Source organism: Symphalangus syndactylus, chromosome 2 (genome assembly GCF_028878055.3).
Source record: "Symphalangus syndactylus isolate Jambi chromosome 2, NHGRI_mSymSyn1-v2.1_pri, whole genome shotgun sequence".
NCBI lineage: Eukaryota > Metazoa > Chordata > Mammalia > Primates > Hylobatidae > Symphalangus > Symphalangus syndactylus.
Genome location: NC_072424.2, coordinates 99778120 through 99803931, shown reverse-complemented (window position 1 = coordinate 99803931; position 25812 = coordinate 99778120). Strand labels below are relative to the sequence as shown.

Genomic DNA, 25812 nt, shown 5'->3' with positions numbered 1-25812 from the left:
AGAATTTTAAAAGTACTGTTTTGCAGTCTCTTATAAATTAATAGATCTAGGCATTGAGCATCAATAGCCAATAACACCCAGAAAGAGAGACCACCAGACACGGAGGAATAAACCCGAAACTAACCATAGTCTTGCCCAAATGATAAACATTCTGATCAAGCATCTGGATTCAGCCAACAATTTGCAAGGAACGCAGAGGACAGAGGAACTATTCTGACTTCACTATGAAACATCAATCAATAAAATTCAGATTGTGGAAGATTTCCAATGTGAGTTATTGGTATTTTTTAAGAGAACTGGAAAACAAAAAGGAATAGAGAAGGGAACTGGTAGATTAATAGCAGCTTAGAAGACATTGCCTTAAAAAAAAGGGTAAGACCCAACTATTGTTCCTAGGGATGCCTACTTGGGTGATAAAACTATAAAGAAATGCAAGGAAATAATTGCTATAAAAATTAGAGTAGTGGCTACTTTGGAGAGACCAAAAGGGGCTTATGATTGAATGGTGCACATGCAGAAGTTTCTGGGTGGCTGGCAAAGTTCTATTTATTGATCTGGATGGTGTTCACCAGGATGTTGATTTTACAACAATGCATTAAATTATACATTTATTTCATGAGGTTTTCTTTGTGCTTTATTTTATAATTTCAAAAAGAAAGCAAATGGTAGAGCATTGAAGGCATTTGCTTTCTATCTGAGTGCAGATATACAAAGCTTGTATAACAGTTCTTTATGTTTTATGATACTTTGCAGTTTAATTATCACTTTAATTATCTCAAGATTTTCATACTAACCCAATGACATTTAGAGATAAATTGTTATTGTCCTCTTTCAAATATGAGGAAACAAAAATTAAGGGTCTAGATCACAGAAGTGGTCTAGACCACTGAGCGGGCCTGAGGTTTAAACCCAAGCCTAGAAGAGATTCACCTCCACACCTGCATCTACATACAAACACATCACACACATAAATGTTCACACATACAAGTGGTATTAATATTTATAGGCGGAGAGAAGATGCAGCAATCATACCCACTCTACCACCCACCCCAGAGGTTGTATTGATAGTACAAGAAATGGCATTTGTTTGTTTTTTCTACATTGAAGACATTACAAGTTAACCTGTATACATTGGTCACTGTTTCTAAAGGACGTTTTCACAGGATCTCTCATGACACAAGTTGTGTGCTTCATTCTTACGCATTTCATTGTACTTCCTCTAATCTAATCAGGTGATCTACCCACCTTAGCCTCCCAAAGTGCTGGGATTACAGACGTGAGCCACTGCACCCAGCCTCCTAGCTTTTATTAAAATAGCTGTGCATATTTCCATTCTGCCCCTAGCGATACATGTTTAATGTGACTTAGAAAGAAAAGACTGGAAACTACTGTGAACTTCAGTGAACTATAACATAATCTGCAAACCTTACCTCAAAATAAGATCAAATGTATGAATAAATTTACCACTTACCAGAAAAGTTACTGATTTCGTAAAGTAGAAACCAAGTCTGTGTAGATAGACTAGCACTTCATTACGGCTAGACACAGTCTCTTGTGATTCCCACCATCAAATGTTTGTTACAATATACTTTATAAAATATTGGAAAATAGTGTAACAATGCAAAATTGTGATGTAGTATAACAAAGCTAGATACTAGCTCTCTCCTTGCTTTCCTTTTTAAAAGTAAGAAAATCCCCCATCCTATGTAAACGGAAGTTAAAATATGGTGCGTGTAGTAGAATCCTTTAAAAAATTCTGTATTTCCTTGGACATAGAGAGGTATGGAAGGCTTGTCATAATTCGCCTAACCACCCAAGCTCTCCTCTTCTAACATTTTGTGTGCTATATTTTACTTGGTGGAAAATAATGTCCTTCCTGTATTACTCTCCCAGCTGCTGAGGGGTACACAAATTTATAAACTTAAAGTATAACATTTGAAAAAGAAAAAGGATTAGTATAACATAGAACAAATGACCGATTGAGAAATCAGTTTAAGTAGGACCATTTAAAGTTAATCCAGTTTAAGTAGTAAATAGGAATAGTAATAACAAAAACAACCTTATTTTTGCATAATATTGACAATTTTTCATAGTGTCTCGATGAGAAAAAAATTGCCACTGGGTACTATTTTTAATACTTGGAAATAATGTACAGAAAAGTTTAATTCAATTGACATTTGTACTCTTTCAGGAAAAGCAAAACAAAAGCAAAACCAAAACCCAGAAAATAACAAGCAGTTTTTGATAAATAGTACAAAAGTAATCTTAAAATATTCTTTGAAATCTAAGAATTATTCTACAAACATTTTTTGGAAACATTTCCTATGCCACTAACAGCATTATGAAAATTTAGTTTCTAAATTCTCATGACCAACAGGTATGTGCTGAAAAATAGTTTAAATGTTTGTGCATGTTACCTGTTTTCTCAATAAAATTTAAAATATATAAATACAGAAAAATAAAGTGACAAATGGCAGGACTTCAATTTTTACAAATGCATATGTAATAAAAGTTTGGATCAGAAAAAATGCAGAGGGCTGATTGACAAATCAGTCAGTAAAGAGTTCAGGGTATACGAACTTAATGTTTTGATGGCATTACTGCTTCCTGAAAGCATACCAATGTCTCAGTCAGAAATGGAATCTTTGTCTGTGGAGCACAGATCTCAGCATTGAAATCACTGTGCTTTGTTCTTTACCATTTTTATTTAATTAAGTGAGATTCAAAACACTTTTATTTCATGAAATAAACCTAGCTTTATTTATTTTTAAAATTTTCAAACATAGAAATTTCTGCCTGCACTCTGGGTGGTATATTCAGACACACCTCTTCTAGTGGCAGACATAACAGCAAAAACTAAAGTTCAACAAAAACTAAAGTTGAGCATTAGCTCTCACAGGAAAAGTAATTTTCAGTAATTTGCCTATTACCCTGTTACATGTGTGGTTTAACATATTCTAATCATTTTTGGAGTCTTCTTATAATTTATATAAGTAATACCTCTATATAGGCTATACCTATTTTATTGAATTTTAGTAAGATATGCTAGTACATGACAAATAGAAGAATTTTGGATTAACCCTAACCACAAATTAACTGATTTTGAAAGATGTCCAGATATCCTTCCACATATTTACACAACCCAACTCAAATGTAAACTGTCAATGAAAGAACTTTCCAAATTATCTTCCATAAAGATTTAGAGAAACTATTAAACCTGTTAATATGAGACAAAGGATATTATTTTATGTTCACTGACATTTTTCTAAATGATTTTTTGCAACTACGGTAATTAGGCTAAATGTCAAATGTGCCTTGTTGACTCTTGTCAGAGTCAGAAGTAAACAGGAAATTTCAGATTTTGACATTTTCATTCATTTTGGAATTGTCTGATAGTGACAGAGACCCAACACTAGAGGTAATCATCCTGTTGATACAGACTGTGCAAAATGAGTGTACCAGCTAATAACTCTCAGATATTTCACTAATCAAACTTTTAAATGATTCTTCTTAGACTGATAGCATTGATACAATAGGAACGTAGAGAGTAAAACAAGAAAATCTTTATTATGCTTTTTCATGAAAGAGGTGGTAGAAAATTAAATGTCCATATTTTCTGGGTTCTTTGAGTGTCAAAAGGGACAAAGCTTTTTAAGTCTGTACATGATGCTTTAAAGCTTATCCAATTTAAGTAGTAAATAGGAATAGTCCTAATAAAAACAACCTTATTTTTGCATAATATCGGCAATTTTTCAGTGTCTTGATAAACAAAAAATGGCCACTGGGTACTATTTTTAATACTTTGAAATAATATACAGAAAAGTTTAATTCAATTGATATTTGTACTCTTTCAGGAAAAGCAAAAACAATAACAAAACGAAAAACCAGAAAATAATAAGCAGTTTTTGGTAAATAGTACAAAAGTAATCTTAAAATATTCTTTGAAATCTATGAATTCTTCTCCAAACATTTTTTGGAACAATTTATGCCACTAACAGCAGTATGAGGATTTAGCTTCTAAATTCTCATGACCAATAGATAAGTGCTGAAAAATAGTTTAAATTTTTGTTCATGTTACCTGTTTTCTTATATAAAGTTACATGCTATCAATAAATAGTTAAAATCCTTTCAAAAGACATCATTGATTTTTTTATATTGGATGTTGCTTTTGGTGTTAATCAGTCCTAACATTATGAAATGTAGCCATTGAGAAAATAATAGGTGAATAATAGTTATTTAAATCAAGTTTGTATTTTTTTTTTACTATGGTGAAAACCTCTGAAAACATTTTGGATATCTTAATTTTTATCAAAACTGATTCATCTGTTTTATTCATTTCAAAAATATTATTATGCTATTGAAAGAAGAGTTTGTTAATGACAAATAGTCATGATTCCAATTTACATTTTGAAAAAGAAGCATGAAGTTGGAGGACTTGTGTAATTTCAAATTTTAATACAAAGTTACAGTAATCAACGCAGTATGACATCAGTATAATAATAGATATGTAGATCAATAAAACTGGATGAAGAACCCAGTAAAAAACTCACACATTTACAGTAAATTGATTTTTAACAAAGATGCCTAGGCAATTCAAGAGGAAAACAATAATCTTTACCACAAGTGGTGTTAGAACAAATGGATTGCTATACGCAAAACAAAAACCAAACCAAACCAAAACAAAAAATCTCAGATGCTTACTTTACACCATATACAAATTTAAATAAACATGGATCTGAGACATAAGTAGAAAAATTAAAACTATCCACATTTTAGAAGAAGACATCTGATAAACAATGTGTGTCCTTAGGCAAGAATTTCTTAGACATGATTCTGAAAGCCTAATTCACAAAATAAAAATTGGAGAATTTGACTTCATCAAAATTGAAAACTGATGGTATTCGAAAGATCCCATTTCAAAAATGGAAAGACAAACCACAAAATGAGAAATATATTTGCAAATCATACATATAATAAACACTGTATCCAGAATATAGTTGTTATCTATTGCTGAATTACTCTAATACTTAGCATCTCAAAACAACAAGCCATACAGTTTTGAGGGGCAGGAATCTGGAAGTGGCTTAGCTGAGTGGTGCTGGCTCAGGGTGTCTCAAGACAAGCTGTTGGCCAAAGCCGCAGTCATCTGGAGCTAGAAAATTCCGTGCTCACTCACACGGTTGTTGGCAGGCCTCGGTTCCTTGTTGTCTGCTGGAAAAATACCTCAGTTCCTTGTCCCAGGGGCCCTTTATAGGCCATCTGATTGTCCTCATGACACGGCAGCTGGATTCTCTGGAATGAATGATGCAAAGGGGTTTGGCAGGGGAGAGAAAGAAGCTGAGATGGAAAACACAGTCTCTTATAACCTAACCTTGGAAGTGATATACCATCATTTCTGCCATATGTTGTTTGGTTCTGTTGGTCAGACCAATCCTGGAGCAATGAGGAAGGCACTACTCAAGGGTGTGAATGCTAGAAGGCGAGGCCATCTGGCTATTGAACAGAATACATAAAGAATTTTTGAAGCTCAGTAATAAGGTGACAAATAACTCAACAAGAAAATGGGCAAAATATTTCAATAGGCATTTCACTGAAGAAGATATATGTATGGCTAAAAAAAATAATAAAAACGCCAAATGAAGACATGCTCAACATCATCAGTCTTTAGGATAATGCAAATTAAAATTACAATGAGATATCATTATATACCCACTAGAATGATATCATTATATACCCACTAGAATCAAAAAGACTGACCACACCAAGTGTTGGCAAATATTTCGAGAAACTGGAACCTTTATACATTATTGGTGGGGATGTAAAATGGTACAACCATTTTGAAGAACAGTTTGGGAGGTTTTAAAAGTTATGCATCCATTTACCATATGACTCAGCAATTCTAATCTTACGTATTTATCCAAGAGAAACAAAATCATATATTTAGATATCCACATAAAGATTTGTACATAAATGTTTATGAAATCATCACTTACAATAGCCAAAAACTGGAAACAACCCAAATGCCAACCAATAGGTGATTGGAAAAACAAAATTTGGTGTCAGTACAATAGAATGATACTCAGCAATAAAATAGAATGATCCATGCAACAAAATGAATGCATCTCAAAATCATACAAAACGAAAGAAGTCATTTCTATGAGTTTTATATTGCTACCATAATAATTCCTACAAACTTAATGACATAAAACAATACAAATGTATTATCTTATCATTTTGGAGGCCATAAGCCTGACATGGGTCTCACTAAGCTAAATTGACAGGGCTGTGTTTCTTTCTGGAGGCTCTAGAGGGTAATCTATTTCTCTGACTGTTCCGTTCTAGAGGTCCCCTGCATTTCTTGACTCATGGCTCCCTTCCTCCAACTTCAAAGCCATCAATGGCAGACTGAGTCTTTCCTGCATTGCATCTCTCTGACTCGTTTTCCATTATTGTATCTCTCTGACCCAGCTGAGAAAGGTTCTGTGCTTTTAAGGGCTAAAGTGATTACATTGGGCCCATCCAGATAGTCCTGGATAATCTCCACATTTGTAAGTCTTATTTACATTGGCAAAGTCCCCTTTCCAATGTGATATAACATATTCACAAGTGCATGGGGATTTTATTTTGCAAACCACACTTTTTATATGAAATTTCTAGAAAAAGCAAAAATAAGTAGATGAAAATTCTATCAGTGTTTGCTGGGACTGGGGGTGGGAGCAGATTTCACTAAAAATGGACATTAAAGATCTTTTTAGAATGACAGAAGTTATCTAAAATGGAATCTATCATATTTGCACAATTCTAAATTTTACTGAAAATTATCAAGTTGCATATTTTCAATGGGTGAATTTTATATGTAAAATATAGTTCAATAAAACCATTAAATATTTTTAAGTGAATAGAAAAAAGCAAAGAAAAATAATTTATTGAAGTAGTTAATACTATTAAAATAAGCCTTGAAAACATGAACCTCTTATTTGGGATTTTGACTTCTGGTGAATTTCTGTTTTCTTCCAATCAATTAAATTAGTGTTTTAGCTTTCATCATGAGCACATTATGTTTACATTCAATATATCATCTGCTGATCTTAAACACATTCCTATTACATCACTTGATAGAAGTGCATAAGTGTGAGACTTCTGAACTCACATAAGGCCCCCCAAAAAGCTTTTCTTTTAATACTTCCATTGGATAAATTATGAACACACAGACAGAAATGCTAGAATCAAACCTCACATGCTTCATCCTACTATATGTGTAAAACTATGATACATTACTATTAAGAATCACAACAAAGCCCATTCACCAATTAATTTTTTTCACATAAATATGTAGTGAAACATTTGTTTACAGTTTCCTTTGCCTGGCAAGTGGTAAACCAGAATACTGAAAATTTGTGTCTTTTCTGAGTACATAGTCTTAGTGACAAAAAACCAAGCACTTCATACACATTTGCTCCAGAAGTACTCAGAAGGGTCATGTTACCCTAGTGAAGAATAAAGGTACGCACTCTGCACCTTTATTAATGATGAATCATTAATTTATTCTGATTAGCCTTAAAGTTATGAATGAGTCACCTAGCTGAACTGTGTGAAATGGTGGGTGGTACAGCAAGAAGTTTGATGCTGACATATTTAACTATAGATGTTAATGCCTTGTTGTGTATATTCCCATGATGAAATTCATTCTGCTTCTGCTTTGTGCCTCGAGGTCTCCTATAATTAAAGGTGTAATGTCTATGGATTGCTTTGAAATGAAGAGTTATCCAAAGAGAAGGTATTACCATATTACAGAGCCATCTGCTTAAAGCTTGCCAAAACAATACGGACAAGAGTGAGGGCCCTAATAGTGCATGCCAGCATGATCTCATCTTGAAGTATGAGAACATAAGAATCAGCACATACTTCTAAATACTTCCTTCAAATAAATAAAGAGAGCCTAATTGTTTAGCTAATTTATTTTATTTTATTATTTCTTCACTTAATTTTTCCTACTCTATTTTTACTATTATGGACTTTTCAAAATCCCTTAAAACTGATGGCCATATATTAGCATGTAATTTAAAAAGCTTCAGTTTCTTTTCCCATGTATTGGTGATGTAACAAAAGAATCAGGAGTTAAATAGATATATCCCTGGGAAATGCAATTTTAGAGACATTTATTAATGTCTATATTTTATTAATTATTTAAAAGTAGGGTTTTGAGGCAGGAACAATTTTTCTATTATATCTGTAACCATAAAAGATTAAAGATGCATTCATTTTTTTCTTCAACCTTTATTTTAAGTTCCAGGGGATATATTCATTTTTAATTAAGTGGAAGTAATGCTTGAACCATGAATAAAGATACAGATTCATTTGAGTAGGCTTTGTTGGTCTGATTCATTAATAGTTTTTTAAACGTTAACATTCTTAACAAGCAATTTTTATTTCTTAAAAAAATCCTGAGTTTAATAACAGGTTAGAGTAGTTTCTGTTACCAAAATGACTTCGAAATTCCACATAATTAGAATCAGATAAAATATATGTTCTGCAACCAATTTCAAGGGTGCTATTTAAAAAAAACCATGACAACACCAGGATTTAATTTCTGACCTGTTTCTCAGATCTTTTTATTTAGTCCACAATCCAGCATTTAAAAAAAAAAAATCCCACAAGGAAGCAATGGACTTCAGGTAAATAATTTTTTTCTTGAGAAGTGACTGGGATCAAGAGAGACTAAGAGCCATCCTTTGTTTCTTGTCAGGAAACCTTTTTTCCATTCAATTCCCACAGAAACATATTGTGCAATCTAGAAATATTCTATGTCCTTAGCATAAATGAATGGAATTGACTATATAAACTTTTATGAAAGTAAGTTCTAAAACCCTATTCTAGAACTCAAAAGGTTAATACCGAGTCTATAAACAAATGGGTTGAAAAGTCACCTTTGAAGTTTAGAAGCTGGATCTCAAATTCTAGGCCTGTTCATGAAACCACAGGTTTATTGGGGCAGATAAAATAAGGAAAACCTTGTAAAAATTTCTCAGAAGTTAAACTCACCAGAAATGTGCATAATTTTTGCATTTTCCACATCTAAGCTTCTGGTCAATTAGAAAGACTATGGTCAAAAGGTGCACACTGCTTAGATGTTGGCATTGATTTAATTAAAAGGAAAATGGAAGAAATGAATTCTAAGAATGGGGCAAATCTTAATGTCTTAATTTGTTTTGTGCTGTGAGTCTGGGCAGTTTATAAAGAACAGAGACTTATTTCTTACCATTCTGGAGTAATACACAGCAATTTAGGCTTTTTCTAGCCTGCTCCTCTAAATTCTTCCATATTCTACCCATTACCCACTTCCAGAGTGGCTTTCATTTTTAGGTTATTTGTTATAACAATGGTGCTACTCTTTCGTACCAATTTTGCATCATAGTCCGTTTTGTGCTGCTGTAACAGGATACCTGAGACTGGTAATTTATAAAGAACAGGGATTTATTTCTTACAGTTCTAGAGGCTGAGAAGTCCAACATTAAGGTGCTGGTATCTGGTGACGGCTTTTCTGTTGCATCATCCTATGGCAGAAGGTGGAAGGGTAAGAAAGCATGAGAAGGCAAGAGATTTGAAATCACCTTTATCAGGAACCTGTTCCCATGATAATTAATCCATTCCTGTGATAACAGCATTAATCCAGGGCAGAGCCCTCATGATCTAATTACCTCCTAAAGATCCCAACTCTCAACACTGTTGCATTGAGAATTAAATTTCCAATACGTGAACTTCGGGGGACACATTCAAACCACAGCAGTTAAGTAACTCTCATTTTCCCCTTATTCCCATACCCATATTCAAGCTACATGAATTTTTTTTTTCCAATTAGAAGTAAATAGTTGTAGCTACTTCAGTTTAGTAAATGTCACTGAATAGCATTTCATGAGACAAATTCAGTAGATAAACCTAAAGGTCCTTGCTGACATTTTTCTCATGTCAGTCTTAATAGTTTCTTAATCTCATTTTAATTATCTTAGTTTAAAAGCCAGATTCTAAATGGGTTACATGGAATGACCAGTGGACAAAAACTAAAGGAGTCATTTAAGGCTGGAGTCTTTTTTTTTTTTTTTGAAACGGAGTCTTGCTGTGTCGCCCAGGCTGGAGTGCAGTGGCACTATCTCGGCTAACTGCAACCTCTGCCTCCCGGGTTCAAGCAATTCTCCTGTCTCAGCCTCCCAAGTACCTGGGATTACAGGCACATACCACAAGTATTTGCTTCTATTAGAGGTTGCCTTGGTAGTCATTGCCAGATCTGGTGCCTTGTACAGTGCCTGGTACATGGGAGAGAACTATTAAATGTTGGATTAATGAACAGACATACCTCAACCAGGCTTTATTGGGTTAGCCTATCTCAAGAGAGGGGTCACTTGTGTGTAAGACAAAAAGGGGTTATGGGAAGAGTTTATTTTACCTGTTGTTGTATCTGTCTCGCCAAACTTTCTACTGGCTCTCATGAAAATGTTGCTCTCTGTACCTTCCTTGACCATATATTTCCAGAAATGCCACATCATAAATATTACACAGGAAATAAAGCATCTAAAATTATAAACCCTCTGACCAGAATGTCTTTCATCTGACCCACAACTTGTGCTAAGTAATCAAACCCCAAACCCCATGGAATTTTAAAATTTGGGGTTTCTGGCACTGAGTATTTTGTGATTTGTCTTCTCTTGAGGCTTAAAAATTTCTATGTACTGGTACAAGTAAATACAGAGGTAAAAAATAAATAGGCTTTTATTGGACAAGTGACTTTGAGTGCAGACTATAACGTGTTTGAGGAGAGATTTATAATAAAATTTAGTTGGTCCAACAAAGCCTAAATGTTTATGTAGCTCATTCAAACTTGTCTGTGTCCTCAAATTGACACTGTTTTACTTCATGCCATATCAGATAAAGTTTAATGTGTTTATCTGTAGGAGAAAGAGCTTCTTGTCAAACACGAAAATAAGACAGAAAGAGGTGGAGTTTCCTCACTGAAATTAGTCAGTAACATGCCGTGTCCATTACGAACCCTCACATTCAATAAAGTGGAGAATGCCAGGATACTGCAGCAAATGGAGTTTTGCTGAAGATCAAAGCAACGTAAGCTGCTATAACAGACTTTATGTTCTGTCTTTTCATTTCCTGTAGGTGGTAAGCTCCTGAATTGTGGTAATTACCAGTCCTTGATTGAAGGCAATTCATTTCCTTCCTGACACTGAAAATATCAAAAAGCAAGCTGCCTCTCGATGGCCCTAACTTTATAGCTCATTTGTAATTATTCTAATCAGTTGTAAGGAGGAGGTAAGAATGAAAATACGTTTTGTTTAAGACAGTCTGAAGTTCCTTGCTGGAGCTTATTTTTAAATACCCTCAGTAGTTTGTTTTATATTTATAAACTAATTTGATCACTTCAAATTCTTACAAATTTTTAATTAGTCTGTTAATAAAAAATACCTTATCCAATCATATTTTTACAAAAAATTGTATCTTATAATTCTATGATCTAATTAAATTGCAAAATTAAAATTGTGCACAAACACTTTTTAGGTTGAAAAGTTTAAAAAGAACAAAAAGCAGGTATAAAAATACACTCTAGTTTTCATTTTCAGATAGAGTAATTATATACAAATCATATATAAAATTTATATATAAAATTTATATATGAAAGAATATATATTTTTCATATATTTATATATAAAAGAAATCATATATATATATAACTTTTACCTTAGATATCTCCAAAGATAAAATTCTTAAGATTGATAGGGAGCTGAGAAGAATTTTAAATAGTGGATATAACTTGTAATCACTTAAGATTTAATTAAGTCACATTTTCAGCAGATGTTCTAATAAATATAATAGTAGTAATTAGTATTATTTAGGATAGTGCCTGAAATAAAGGGTGTAAACATTACATAAAGCTTGGATAGAGAGCTGTAGGCTCAGAATAAAAAAACTTCAGACTGGAAACATACCTGAAAGAATCTTAGTCAATTCCTGAGTTCTACAGTTAAAATTCAGTTTCAGAAAAATAAACTGTCTCAAGTTAAACTGTCAGTTAGTGGCTTAGTTGAAGCAATAATTTGCGTCTTCTACTTCTAATTCATTTACTCTGCTTTTTTTTTTTTAGATATACTAACTGACAAACAAACATTACTATATGTATTCAACTATTCCTATAATTATTAATTTAAATGGTCTCAAGTTAAACTTTTACATACAGAATAATACTTGAACATATTTTATACAGTGCTATACATTTTGTAGATCACATTGAATTTTTTATTGCTTACTCTATATTTATTTCTTTTGTACCAGCATAATTATGGCAGTAGAGGAAAGTTAAAAAGAAAGGGCAAATACACACAATTTTCCCTATCATGTATGACTTTTAGTTTTTACTTCTAGAATTTATCCATGCTTATGTATTTTCTGAAGTTGTAATGATGAGGAAATACAATCTTTGTTCTGTTTTATTTAAGTAACATTATATTATGACATTGTCATGTTCATAATTACTACTTTAGCAACTAATATTTCATTGACTTAATCTGATAATTATCCAGTCATTTCCCTCTTGTGAGTGATTAGTTCATTTATAATATTACTATAAAAAGTACTGTTGTGAATTTCTTTGTGTACATTGCTTTTCCATATGGTTTGTCTTTTGATTTTTTTGTGCAGATAAATCATATTATGCTTATGTGCATAAATTATGTCATATAGGCTTGTGTGATTAAACAGCACAGTCCCTCTTTTACCTGAAGTGGAACATGAAAACAGCAGAGAAGCTACAGGCAGGACTGGCCTTATGTGCAGAAGGGTACCCAGAAGTCTGCAAAGATAATTTATAGGACAACTCCCCAAATCACCCCCAGTAGTCTTTCCTAAAATTTCCAACAATGCAATTTCTCAGTACTTTTTTAAGAGGTAGGTATTTAATAAAGTTAAGGCATTTCTAGACTAAACAAAGGTAAAGCATTAGCTAACACATACGCAGGGCCTAGTTTATAATGATTAATTCCCATTACCAATCATAAATTCTTAGGCAGCATAGACTTAATTCTTCAAATAAGTATTAAAAAGAACAATATTGAGAGCATGACACTATGACGTCTCTTGAGTGAAAGAAAATAAGAGAATTGAACTTCAATCTCTCATACATTATAAACATGTTTCCTACACAAAACACATACCAGTCAATGAAAAGGTCATGTTTTTTCACAAGTTCTTTAGGACTCGGGCCCAGAATTCACAATATTGTTGTGATTTAGTCACTCATTATTGTTCAGCATTTATTTTCCTGGCATATACAGCTATACAGCTACCATGTATTGCAAAGCTACAATGTCTCAGCCACTTTTTTTCATGATCTCATTTCGTCCTTATAATAACTCTATATAGTATCTATTATTTCTCTCATTTTACATATGTGGACATCAAGGCCGAGAATGTTGAAGTATTTTGCATAAAATCACAAGTTCTGAGCTATGAAGTGGCATAGCCAAAATTCACCTTTCTCTGAATGATTATTCTGTAAGTACTCCTTAGTGAGCAGGGATTTCTACCATAATATGTCAATAGCTTTTTGGGGCTATCTGAATTCTCTTGTGATTTTTCTACTCATAAAACATGAAAAACCTCTTAGTTAATTCTTTTTTCCCAGAATGTCAGTCGTGCTGGACATTTACTCTGCTGTTAAACATGTAACTAGAGAAATACAAGTGGGAACCACATTTGTGACCCAAAATGAACTTTTCAAAATTTTCTTGAAATCTTATAATATTTTGTACTCAATCTTCATGACTAAAGTGTACTAAAGTCACAACAGATATTCCAAATCAGCAGTTGTGTTGCCAATGGAATGTCAACAATATTAATTCATATTTAACAACCACTCGGATTCATCTCTTTAGATTCAAGTCCCATAAAAACACAGGATGAAGTCTCATGACTTTTATTAAAATGTCTCTAAATATAAGCCCTAAAAAGCAATTAACTCTGATATGGTGTTTGCATCTGAAAAATTTTGGAGAAGATAAAGAATGTAAGAATGAACCTGCACCATAAGCATAGCAACTTCAGATTTAATGAATTTTTTTGTTAAATTTTGTTCAGTAACTAAGCTGATCTCTCAGAAAATCATTTAAAATTACTCACGACTGTAATTATGTAGTGTTGGAATGATCTTGGTACAGAATCGAAAAAAAAGTCCTTTCTTTCACTGCTTCAAAAACTTCACCCAAAAAAAGGATTGAATGCATTCTAAGTTTTTAAAGTTTAAGAATTCTACCACAAATTTAACTTCAAGGAGAAAATACTTTAAGTATAATTAATGTATTATTGGTAAATGTTTAGGATAAAAAGTCTCATACTAGAAATCCACAAAAAAAAAAAAAAAAAACAGTTTTGAATCCATAATAGGTAGAAAGATAGTGTGTGATATGGTTTAGCTGTGTGTCCCCGCCCAAATCTCATTTTGAATTGTACTCCCATAATTCCCAAGTGTTGTAGGAGGGAGCCAGTGGAAGATAATTTGAATCATGGGGCGGTTTCTCTCATACTGTTCTCATGGTAGTGAATAAGTCTCATGAGATCTGATGGTTTTGTCAGGGGTTTCTGCTTTTGCATATTCTTCATTTTCTCTTGCTACCGCCATATAAGAAGTGCCTTTCACCTGCCACCAAGACTCCGAGTTATCCCCAGCCACGTCAAACTGTAAGTCCAATTAAACCTCTTTTTCTTCCCAATCTCTGATATGTCTTTATCAGCAGCATGAAAATGGACTAATACAGTAAATTGGTACCAGTAGAGTGGGGTATTGCTGAAAAGATACCCAAACATGTGGAAGTGACTTTGGAACTGGGTAACAGGCAGAGGCTGGAACAGTTTGGAGGGCTCAGAAGAAGACAGGAAAATGTGGGAATGTTTGGAACTTCCCTGTGACTTGTTGAATGGCTTTGACCTAAAGCCTGATAGTGATATGAATAATAAGATCCAGGCTGAGGTGGTCTCAGCTGAAGATGAGGAATTTATTGGGAACTGGAGCAAAGGTGACTTTTACTATGTTTTAGCCAAGAGATGGGCAGCATTTTGCCCCTGTCCTAGAGATTTGTGGAACTTTGAACTTGAGAGAGATAATTTAGGGTATCTGGAAGAAGAAATTTCTAAGCAGCAAACCATTAAAGATGTAACTTGGGGCCAGGCACAGTGACTCATGCCTGTAATCTGAGCACTTTGGGAGGCTGAGGTGGGCAGATCACTTGAGTCAGAAGTTTGGGACCAGCCTGGCCAACATGGTGAAACCCATCTCTACTAAAAATACAAAAATTAGCTGGGTGTGGTGGTATATACCTGTAGTCCCACAGACTCAGGAGGCTGAGGCAGAACTGCTTGTACCAGGAGGTGGAGGTTACAGTGAGCTGAGATCACACCACTGCACTCCAACCTGGATGACAGAGAATCACTTGTACCAGGAGGCAGAGGTTACAATGAGCTGAGATCACACAACTGCACTCTAGCCTGGATGACAGAGTAAGACTTTGTCTCAAAAAAAAAAAAAAAAAAAGTGACTTGGGTGCTGTTAAAAGCATTCCATTTTAAAAGGGAAACAAAGCATAAAAGTTCAGAAAGTTTGCAGCCTGATGATGCAGTAGAAAAGAAAAACCCATTTTTTGAGGAGAAATTCAAGCTGGCTGCAGAAATCTGCATAAGTAACAAGGAGCCCAATGTTAATCCCCAAGACAACGGGGAAAATGTCTCCAGGGCATGTCAAAGGACTTCATAGCAGCCCCTCCCTTCACAGACCCAGAAGCCTAGGAGGAAAAAATGGTTTTGTGGGCCAGTCCTAGGGTCCCCTTGCTGTGTGTGCAGCCTAGGAACTTGGTGCCCTGCATCCCAGCTGCTCCAGCCACTGCTAAAATGGGCCAAGGTACAGCTTGGCTTATGGCTTCAGAGGGTGCAAGCCCCAAACCTTGGCAGCTTCCACGTGGCATTAAGCTGGCAGGTGCACAGAAGTCAAGAATTGAGGTTTGGGAACCTCCACCTAGATTTCAGAAGATGTATGGAAATGCCTGGATGCCCAGGCAAAAATTTGCTGCAGGGCGGGGCCCTCATGGAGAACCTCTGCTAGGGCAGTGTGGTAGGGAAATGTGGGGTTGGAGCCCCCACACAGAGCTCCTACTAAGGCACTGCTTAGTGGAGCTGTGAGAAGACGGACATTGTCCTCCAGACCCCAGAATGGCAGATTTACCAACAGCTTGCACCATGCACCTGGGAAAGCTACAGACACTTAACACTAGCCTGTGAAAGCAGCCAGGAGGTAGGTATACCCTGCAAAGACACAGGGGTGGAGTTGCCCAAGACTTTGGGAACCTACCTCTTGCATCAGTGTGACCTGGATGTGAGACATGGAATCAAAGGAGATCATTTCAGAGCTTTAAATTTTGACTGCCCCACTGGATTTCAGACTTGCATAGGCCCTGTAACCACTTTGTTTTGTCCAATTTTACCTATTTGGAATGGCTGTATTTACCCAATACCTGTATTCTCATTGTGTCTAGGAAGTAGCTAGCTTGCTTTTGATTTTACAGGGTCATAGGCAGAAGGGACTTGACTTGTCTCAGATGAGACTTTGGACTGTGGAGTCTTGGGCTAATGCTGAAATGAGTTAAGACTTTGGGAGACTGTTGGGAATGCATAATTGGTTTTGAAATGTGAGGACATGAGATTTGGAGGGGTCATGGGTGGAATGATATGGTTTTGCTCTACATACTCACCCAAATCTCATCTTGAATTGTACTCCCATAATTCCCATGCATTGTGGGAGTGACTCAATGGGAGATAATTTGAATTATGGGGGTGGTTTCTCCCATACTGTTCTCATGGTACTGAATAAGTCTCACAAGATCTGATGGTTTTATCAAGGGTTTCTGCTTTTGCATCTTCCTCATTTTCTCTTGCCACCACCATGTAAGAAGTGCCTTTTGGCTGGGCGTGGTGGCTCACGCCTGTAATCCCAGCACTTTGGGAGGCTGAGGCAGGCAGATCATGAGGTCAGGAGATTGAGACCATCCTGGCATGGTGAAACCCCGTATCTACTAAAAGCACACACAAAAAATTAGATAGGCATGGTGGCGGGTGCCTGTAGTCCCAGCTACTCAGGAGGCTGAGGCAGGAGAATGGTGTGAACCCGGGAGGCGGAGCTTGAAGTGAGCCAAGATCGTGCCACTGCACTCCAGCCTGGGCAACAGAGCAAGACTCTGTAAAAAAAAAAAAAAAAAAAAAAAGAAGTGCCTTTCACCTCCCTCCATGATTCTGAGGCCTCCCCAGCCATATGAAACTGTAAGTCCAATTTAACCTCTTTTTCTTCCCAATGTTGGGTATGTCTTTATCAGCAGCATGAAAATGGACTAATACAGTGACCATAAATAGATCTTGAACTTTTAACTGTGAAGAACAAAATTTTGCTACATATTCAGCCTAACTTTACATAGTTAGCTAAGCTCTATATCATTACATAATTACGAATATAGTTATATGACGAGTTAAGTCCTATGAAAAGGAAAGAACATGATTCCATGTAGGTGCACATAGTTCTCAATTTGCTTGTAAATGGTTTGGCTTTTAAAACATATTTTCTGATAGAAAATATTTTAAATTATAGCCTCTTCCCACCTGAAACCTATTGAATGTGTAATTAAGTTGAATTGTGCTTACTATGCTTGAGACAGAACTCTGAGTTCAGGAAGGAAGGAGGCAGAGAAAAAATATTTACTTCTTTCTGGCTACAGGGCTGGCTGTGAATAAAATTTGGCATAGGCAATATACATGGGAATTTTTTTACTTCTTTATATTTATTCCTCTCTCACTTGAACATTGCTGTTATTTGGGTATACTATGCTCATTTCCTAATTTAAACTATGCTTACTAGCACACTTCCCAACACCAGCCTACCCCTCAAACTACTCTGTGCCTCAAAATTATCTCCACCATTCTTGTTCCTACTACAGTGCCTTGCACATAGAAGGCACACAATAATTATTCATTAAAAGAATGAATGAAATAAGAAACATAAACTATCGCAAGGACAAAAAACCAAACACCGCATGTTCTCACTCATAGGTGGGAATTGAACAATGAGAACTCATGGACAGAGGAAGGGGAACATCACGCTCCGGGGACTGTTGTGGGGTGGGGGGAGGGGGGAGGGACAGCATTAGGAGATACACCTAATGCTAAATGACGAGTTAATGGGTGCAGGAAATCAACATGGCACATGGATACATATGTAACAAACCTGCACATTGTGCACATGTACCCTAAAACCCTAAAGTATAATAAAAAAAAAATAAAATAAACAAAACAAAACAAAACAAAACAAAAAAAAAGCTCAACTACTATCATAATACACTGGCTGAAGCCCAAAAGATGGCCAGATATTGTTTATTTTTTCCACCTAGCACAGTGTGAATGTAGAAAATTTTTCTCCAGGCAGATGGGACTGAGACCTCCTCAGAGAGTTTCAGTGACCACCACAGAGTCTGGAAGTGCCAGGGAGCATAGGAGCAGAGATCCCCAGTACTCAGAATAGTGCAGGAATGGGGGATGGTCTACCAGGTGCCCCCAGATGACAGAGAGAAGAAGGATTGGAAAATGTCTGGCAGTTAGAAACAAGGAGGAATCACAGTAGCCACATGGACTAATGGCCAAAGTCCACATAGGAATGGCAACTTACCAGCAAATGCCAGTGCTAAGAGCTAATAATGACCCAAACAAGCTTGTGCCCACTCCCACTCTAAGTTAATATTCTCTGACATTACAGACACCCACTGGAATTTAGATACAACCCCAGAAATGGAGTAAATAGAGAAGCCCTGAATTCATTGAAATTAATTTTTTTTTTACCACTTAGAAAAATAGAATCTTGTCATAGACATTAAGTTCTAAAACACTCAAGTTCTAAAAACTAAAATTGTTACCAGTTCTTACATTTCTTGATTTGTGGTCTGTGACCTGTACTTGATACCAAAACAATTGTTAGGTGGTAGAGGGCAGTGGAGTCAAAAGTTATTAAATAATAACCAGTTTGTGGATTATTCATTGCATTCATTCATTTACCAGCCCTTACATAATGTATGAGCACTCAAATATTTGTAAATATCTGTTGAATTATTCCATTTCACTGACTGTGGTATTATATGAATAAACTTTCCTGAATAAATTATTACAAGTAAAAAAAAAAAAATTAAAAAAAAAAAAGAAAGTGTTAGAAAAAGCACCAACCTAACAGAAAGAAAAGATGTGGCTTTAACTATCCTTTGCCTCTTTACTTCCTCTACATTTACATTCTCGGCTATTCAAGTTTTATACGGTTGTTGTTCTGTACAATGATTTCTTGAAAGCAAAAGCTTGAGCTCCAACAAGGTTAGGGGACATCAGTGCAGATGTTTTATGGACATTTTTAGAACTGGTATTGATAGAAGTCTCATTTGAAAATGATGTAAAAACTGAGGCTGTATAGCCTGATTCATAATGCTCAAAAGACCATTATGAATCATTATGAAACAAAGCAAACACATAGTTGTCATATAATATAGGAGTTCTAGGCTTGCTTCACATGTTTCAAACAGTGATGGTTCCTTAAGAGGTCACATCTCTGTGCTATCTAACACATAAAGAGGCACGATAAAACAGTACAGCTACTGTGCTCTAATGTAGTTCACAGCCAACACTGCTCAGTGCTGAGTGTGGCACCCATGGTAATTCGTGAGCGAGGTGCCTCCTTAGGCCTTTCCTGTGTTGCATACCTATCTCATTGCTAAACTGCATCTGGTTAGAAAGCCCATCCACATGCTCTTGTATGGTCAAAAAGGAGAGACTTCTTCTATACAGAACTCATTCAATGCCCGGCATGGGCACATGGCAGGCTGACAGCCAAAATGTGCCCACTAAGCCCCTAACAAATGAATCATGAATCTGGGTGACTGGACAGACAAATGTTTACCATGGAATGGTAACAAAAAGTCTGGGCTTTTTGCCATTTAGGAAAAAAAAAAAGAAGTATGTGAACCTTCTTATCCTTTCCCAGATAGAGCTCTGAGAAGGTGTAGTACAATTCAACTCAGACTTTGGAGGGGCATATTGACAACAAAATGATACTTTGTATAATTTCACAATTTTATGTGCATGTGTGTGTGTGTGTGTGTGCGTGTGTGGTGATTTTCTCTCTTGTGGTGACTGATTTGCTTTACCATAAAATGAAGTAGGATGATACTATTATAATTTATCCTTTCCTATCACATCGCGATTTAGTTTAAGATTGCAGGGCAAATAGACTGTGTTATTACTCATTGAACACCAAGAATAAAGAAAGAATAATATAAGGTTTTTGAGCATGGTTCTTTTTTCGGCTCAGTATCAATTCTAGCTCTGCCACTATCTGGCTGTGCGATGTTTGGCAAGTTACTTAACATCTTCCTCTATAATGTGGTCATTGAGAGTAGACAATATGTGTATATGTATTAAGTGCCTGGAACAGATAAATAATAAATGCCAGTTGAAAATTATTTATTTGCAGAGGCTGATGGTGGATAGGAGGCAGGACTAGCTTGCAGTTCCTGCCCAGATGGACAGAGCAGCATGTGGAGACTCACATAGAGAACTTTTGCTCCAAGAACTATCACAGGAATATACCAGGAAAGCCGAGAGAATCCACAGACCCTTTGAAGGAACGGGATCACTGCTGCAGGCTCTCTAAGATGCCAAAAAACTGTGAGTTGAGTTGCTTTCTCAGGAAGGAGGCTGGTGGTCTGGGACATGTTCTCTGCCTGTCACCAGCTGCCTGGAAATAGACTCAGTGCTGCTGAGGGGATATGGTGGGAGTGAGACCAGATTTTAGGACTGCAGGCTGTGTGGGAGCAGGATGAGGCCTGTGACTGCCGGCTTTCCCCTACTTCCTTGGTGACCTGTATGATGCAGCAGAGGCAGCTATAATCCCCCTGGGAATATAATTTCATTAGACTGAGAACCACATCCCCATCCCATACAGTAGCCGCAAGAAGCCCCACACAAGGAAAGGCTGGGCTCAGACACACTTATCCCTGCCCCCACCTGGTAGTCTTTCTCTATACACCATGGTAGCTGAAGACAATGGTCATAATCTTTTGGGGGCTCTATGGCCCTGCCCACCTTCTGAGAAACCCAGATACTTAACCAGGTATCCCTAGGGCAAGTTTGCATATTCCCTATAGGACTACAACTGATGCGCTCTTGAAAGTGTCACCTTCTGGCTGCAGGCCAACCAATACAAAACCAGTTCACTAAACAAAAACACAACCAAAAACCCTCATAGAGTCCATTTCACTCCCCTGCTACCTCCACCAGGGCAGGTGCTGGAATCCACAGCTGCAAGACCTAAAGATGGACCATATCACAGTACTCTTTGCAGATACTCCTTAGTACCAGCCTGGAGCCCAGTAGTTCTGCTGGGTGGCTAGACCCAGAGGAACAAAAACAATCACTACAGTTTGGTCTCAGGGAGCCTCATTCTTAGGAGAAGGGGGAGAACACCACATCAAGGGAACACCCTTTAGACAAAAGAATCTGAAAGGCAGCCCCTGAGTCTCAGATTTTCCCTCTGTCATAGTCTACCCAAATGAGGGGGAACCAGAAAAACAATTCTGGTAACATGATAAAACAAACTTCTTTAGGACTCCCAAAAGATCATACCAGCTACCAGCAATGGATCCAAACCCAAACAAAATCTCTGAATTGCCAGAAAAAGAATTCAGAAGGCTGATTATTAAGCTAATCAAGGAGTCACCAGAGAAAGGTGAAGTCTACCTTAGATAAATCAAAAACATGATACAGGATATAAAAGGAAAACTCTTCAGTGAAATAGAAAGAATAGATAAAGAACGATCACAGCTTCTGGAAATCAAGGACACACTTAGAGAAATTCAAAATGCACTAGAAAGTCTCAGCAAAAGAATCAAACAAGCAGAAGAAAGAACTTCAGAGCATCAAGACAAGGCTTTCAAATTAACCCAATTTATTAAAAAAGAAAAAAAGAAAAAATAAATTTTAAAAATGAACAAAGCCTCCAAGAAGTTTGGCACCATCTTAAACATCCAAACCTAAGAATAATTGGTATTCCCAAGGAAGAAGAGAAATCTAAAAGTTTGGAAAACATATTTGAGAGAATATTCTAGACATTCAAATGCAAGAAGCTCAAAGAACACCTGGAAAATTCATTGCAAAAAGATCATTGCTTAGGCAAATAGTCATCAGGTTATCTGAAGTCTAGATGAAAGAAAGAATCTTTAGAGCTGTGAGGCAAAAGCATCAGGTGACCTATAAAGAAAAACCTATCAGATTAACAACAGATTTCTCAGCAGAAACCCTACAAGCTAGAAGGGATTGGGGTCCTATTTTTTAGCCTCCTTAAACAAAACAATTATTAGTCAAGAATTTTGTATCCAGCAAAACTAAGCTTCATAAATGAAGGAAAGATACAGTCTTTTCTAGACAAACAAATGGTGTGAGAATTCACCACTACCAAGCCAGCACTACAAGAACTGCTAAAAGGAGCTGTAAATCTTGAAACAAATCCTCAAAATACACGAAAATAGAACCTCCTTAAAGCGTAAATCTTACAGGATCTATAAAACAATAACACAAAGAAAAACCAACAACAAGGTATTCAGACAACAAATAGCAAAATGAATGAAATAATACCTCATATCTCAATACTAACATTGAATGTAAATGGCCTAAATGCTCCACTTAAAAGATACAGAATGGCAGAATGGAAACACATTCACCAACCAAGTTTCTGCTGTCTTCAGTAGACTCACCTAACACATAAGGACTCACATAAAGTTAAGGTAAAGGGGTAGAAAAAGATATTTCATGCAAATGGACACCAAAAGTGAGCAGAAGTAGCTATTCTTATATCAGACAAAACAAACTTTAAAGCAACAGCAGTTTAAAAAGACAAAAACGGACATTATATAATGATAAAAGAACTAGTCCAATGGGAAAATATCACAATTCTAAATATATATGCACCTAACACTGGAGCTCCCAAATTTATAAAACAATTACTTCTAGACCTAGGAAATGAGACAGACAGCAACACAATAATAGTGGGGAATTTTAATACTCCACTGACAGCACTAGACAGGTCACCAAGACAGAAAGTCAAGAAAGCAACAATGGACTTAAGCTATACCCTAGAACAAATGAACTTAACAGATATGTATAGAACATTCTACCCAACAACTGCAGAATACACATTCTATTCATTAGAACATGGAACATTCTCCAAGACAGATCATATGATAGGCCACAAAACAGTCTCAGTAAATTTAAGAAAATCGAAATTATATCAAGTACTCTCTCAGAACACAAAGGAATAAAATTGGAAATCACCTCCAAAGGGAACCCTCAAAACCATGCAAATATATGGAAATTAAATAACCTGCCCCTGAATGCTCATTGGGCAAACAGTGAAATCAAGATGGAAATTAAAAAATTCTTTGAACTGAATGATAATTGTGATACAACCTACCAAAATGTCTGGGATACAACAAAAGCAGCGACAACAGGAAAGTCCATAGCATTAAATGCCTATATCGAAAAGCCTGAAAGAGCACAAATAGACAGTCTAAGGTCACATCTCACAAAACTGGAGAAAAAAGAACAATCCAAACCCAAATCCAGACCCAGGAGAACAAAAGAAATAACCAAAATCAGAGCAGAACTAAATGATATTCAAACAAAAAAGTACAAAAGAAAAATGAAACAAAAAGCTGGTTTTTTGAAAAGGTAAATAAAATAGATCATTTGCGAGATTAACCAAGTAAAGAAGTAAGAAGATCCAAGTAAGCCCAATTAAAAATGAAATGGGAGATATACAACTGATACCACAGAAATACAAAAGATTATTCAAGGCTGCTATCCACATAAACTAGAAAACCTAGAGAGATGGACACATTCTTGGAAATATACAACTTTTCTAGATTAAACCAGGAAGATATAGAATCTCTGAACAGACCAATAAGAAGCAGCAAGATTGAAATAAAATTTTTAAAAATTGCCAACAAAAAAAGTCCAGTACCAGATGGATTCACAGCTGAATTCTATCAGACATTCAAAGAAGAATTGATACCAATCTTATTGACACTATTACAAAAGATAGAGGAAGAGGGAATCTCCCTAAATCATTCTATGAAGCCAGTATCACCATAATAGCAAAACTAGGGAAGGACATAACAAAAATAAAATCACAGACCAATATACCTGATGAACATAGATGCAAAAGTCCTCAACAAAATCCTAGAGAACCGAATCCAACAGCATATCAAAAAGATAATCCACCATGATCAAGTGGGTTTCATACAAGGGATGCAGGGATGGTTTAACATATGTAAGTCAGTAAATGTGATACACCACATAAACAGAATTAAAAACAAAAATCACATGATCATCTCAATAGACACAGAAAAAATTCAGTATCCCTTTATGATTAAAATCCTCAGCAAAATCAGCATAGAAGAGCCATACCTTAAGGTAATAAAAGCTGTCTACAACAAATCCACAGCCAACATTATAATGAATGGGGAAAAGTTGAAAGCACGCCCCCTGAGAAGTGGAACAAGACAAAGATGCCCACTTTTACCACTTCTATTCAACATAGTATGGGAAGTCCTAGCCAGAGCAATCAGACGAGAGAAAGAAATAAAGGGCATCCAAATCAGCAAAACGAAAGTCAAACTGTCATTGTTGATTGTAGGATTGTACATCTAGAAAACCCTAAAGACTCATCCAAAAGCTCCTAGAACTGGTAAATGAAAACATTTCAGGATACAAAATTAATGTACACAAATTAGTCGCTCTGTTCTACACCAACAGCAAAGAAGTTGAGGATTAAATCAAGAACTCAACCCCTTTCACAATAACTGAATTAAAAAAAAAAAAAAACTTAGGAATATACCTAACCAAGGAGGTGAAAGACTTCTATAAGGAAAACTACAAAACACTGCTGAAAGAAATCATAGAAGACACAAACAAATAGAAACACATCCTAAGCTCATGGGTGGGTAGAATCAATATTGTGAAAATGACCATACTGCCAAAAGCAATCTACAAATTCAATGTAATTCCCATCAAAATACCACCAACATTCTTCACAGAACTAGAAAAAAAATCTTAAAATTCATATGGAACCAAAAAAGAGCCCACATAGCCAAGCAAGACTAAGCAAGAAGAACAAGTCTGGAGGCATCATATTACCTGACTTCAAACTATATTATAAGGCCATAGTCACCAAAACAGCATGGTAAGGATATAAAAATAAGCACATAGAGCAATGAAACAGAATAAAGAACCCAGAAATAAAGCCAGATACTTACAGCCAACTCGTCTTTGAGAAAGCAAACAAACCATAAAGTGGAGAAAGGACAATCTATTCAACAAATGGTGCTGGGATAATTGGGGAGCTACATGTAGAAGAATGAAACTTGTTCCTCATCTCTCACCTTACACAAAAATCAACTCAAGATGAATCAAAGGCTTAAATCTAACATCTGAAACCTAAAGATTCTAGAAGACAATGTCAGAAAAACTATTCTAGGTATTGGCTTTGGCAGAGACTTCATGACCAAGACTCATGACCAAGAACACAAGAGCAAACACAACAAAAACAAAGATAAATAGATGGGACTTAATTAAATTAAAAAGCTTCTGCACAACAAGAGAAATAATCAGCAGAGTTAACAGACTACCCACAGAGTGGGA

At 35.9% G+C, this 25812-nt stretch overlaps 1 long non-coding RNA gene across 1 annotated transcript in view; it reads right to left on the bottom strand.

Moving 5' to 3' along the window:
• Positions 1–9106: 9106 nt before the first annotated feature.
• The window catches only part of LOC134733019 (uncharacterized), a 113854-nt gene continuing 97148 nt past the window's right edge, over positions 9107–25812 (bottom strand). The window contains exon 5 of the long non-coding RNA XR_010116557.1: positions 9107–9554. This is a non-coding gene — a long non-coding RNA (uncharacterized lncRNA). The remainder of the gene's footprint in view (positions 9555–25812) is intronic.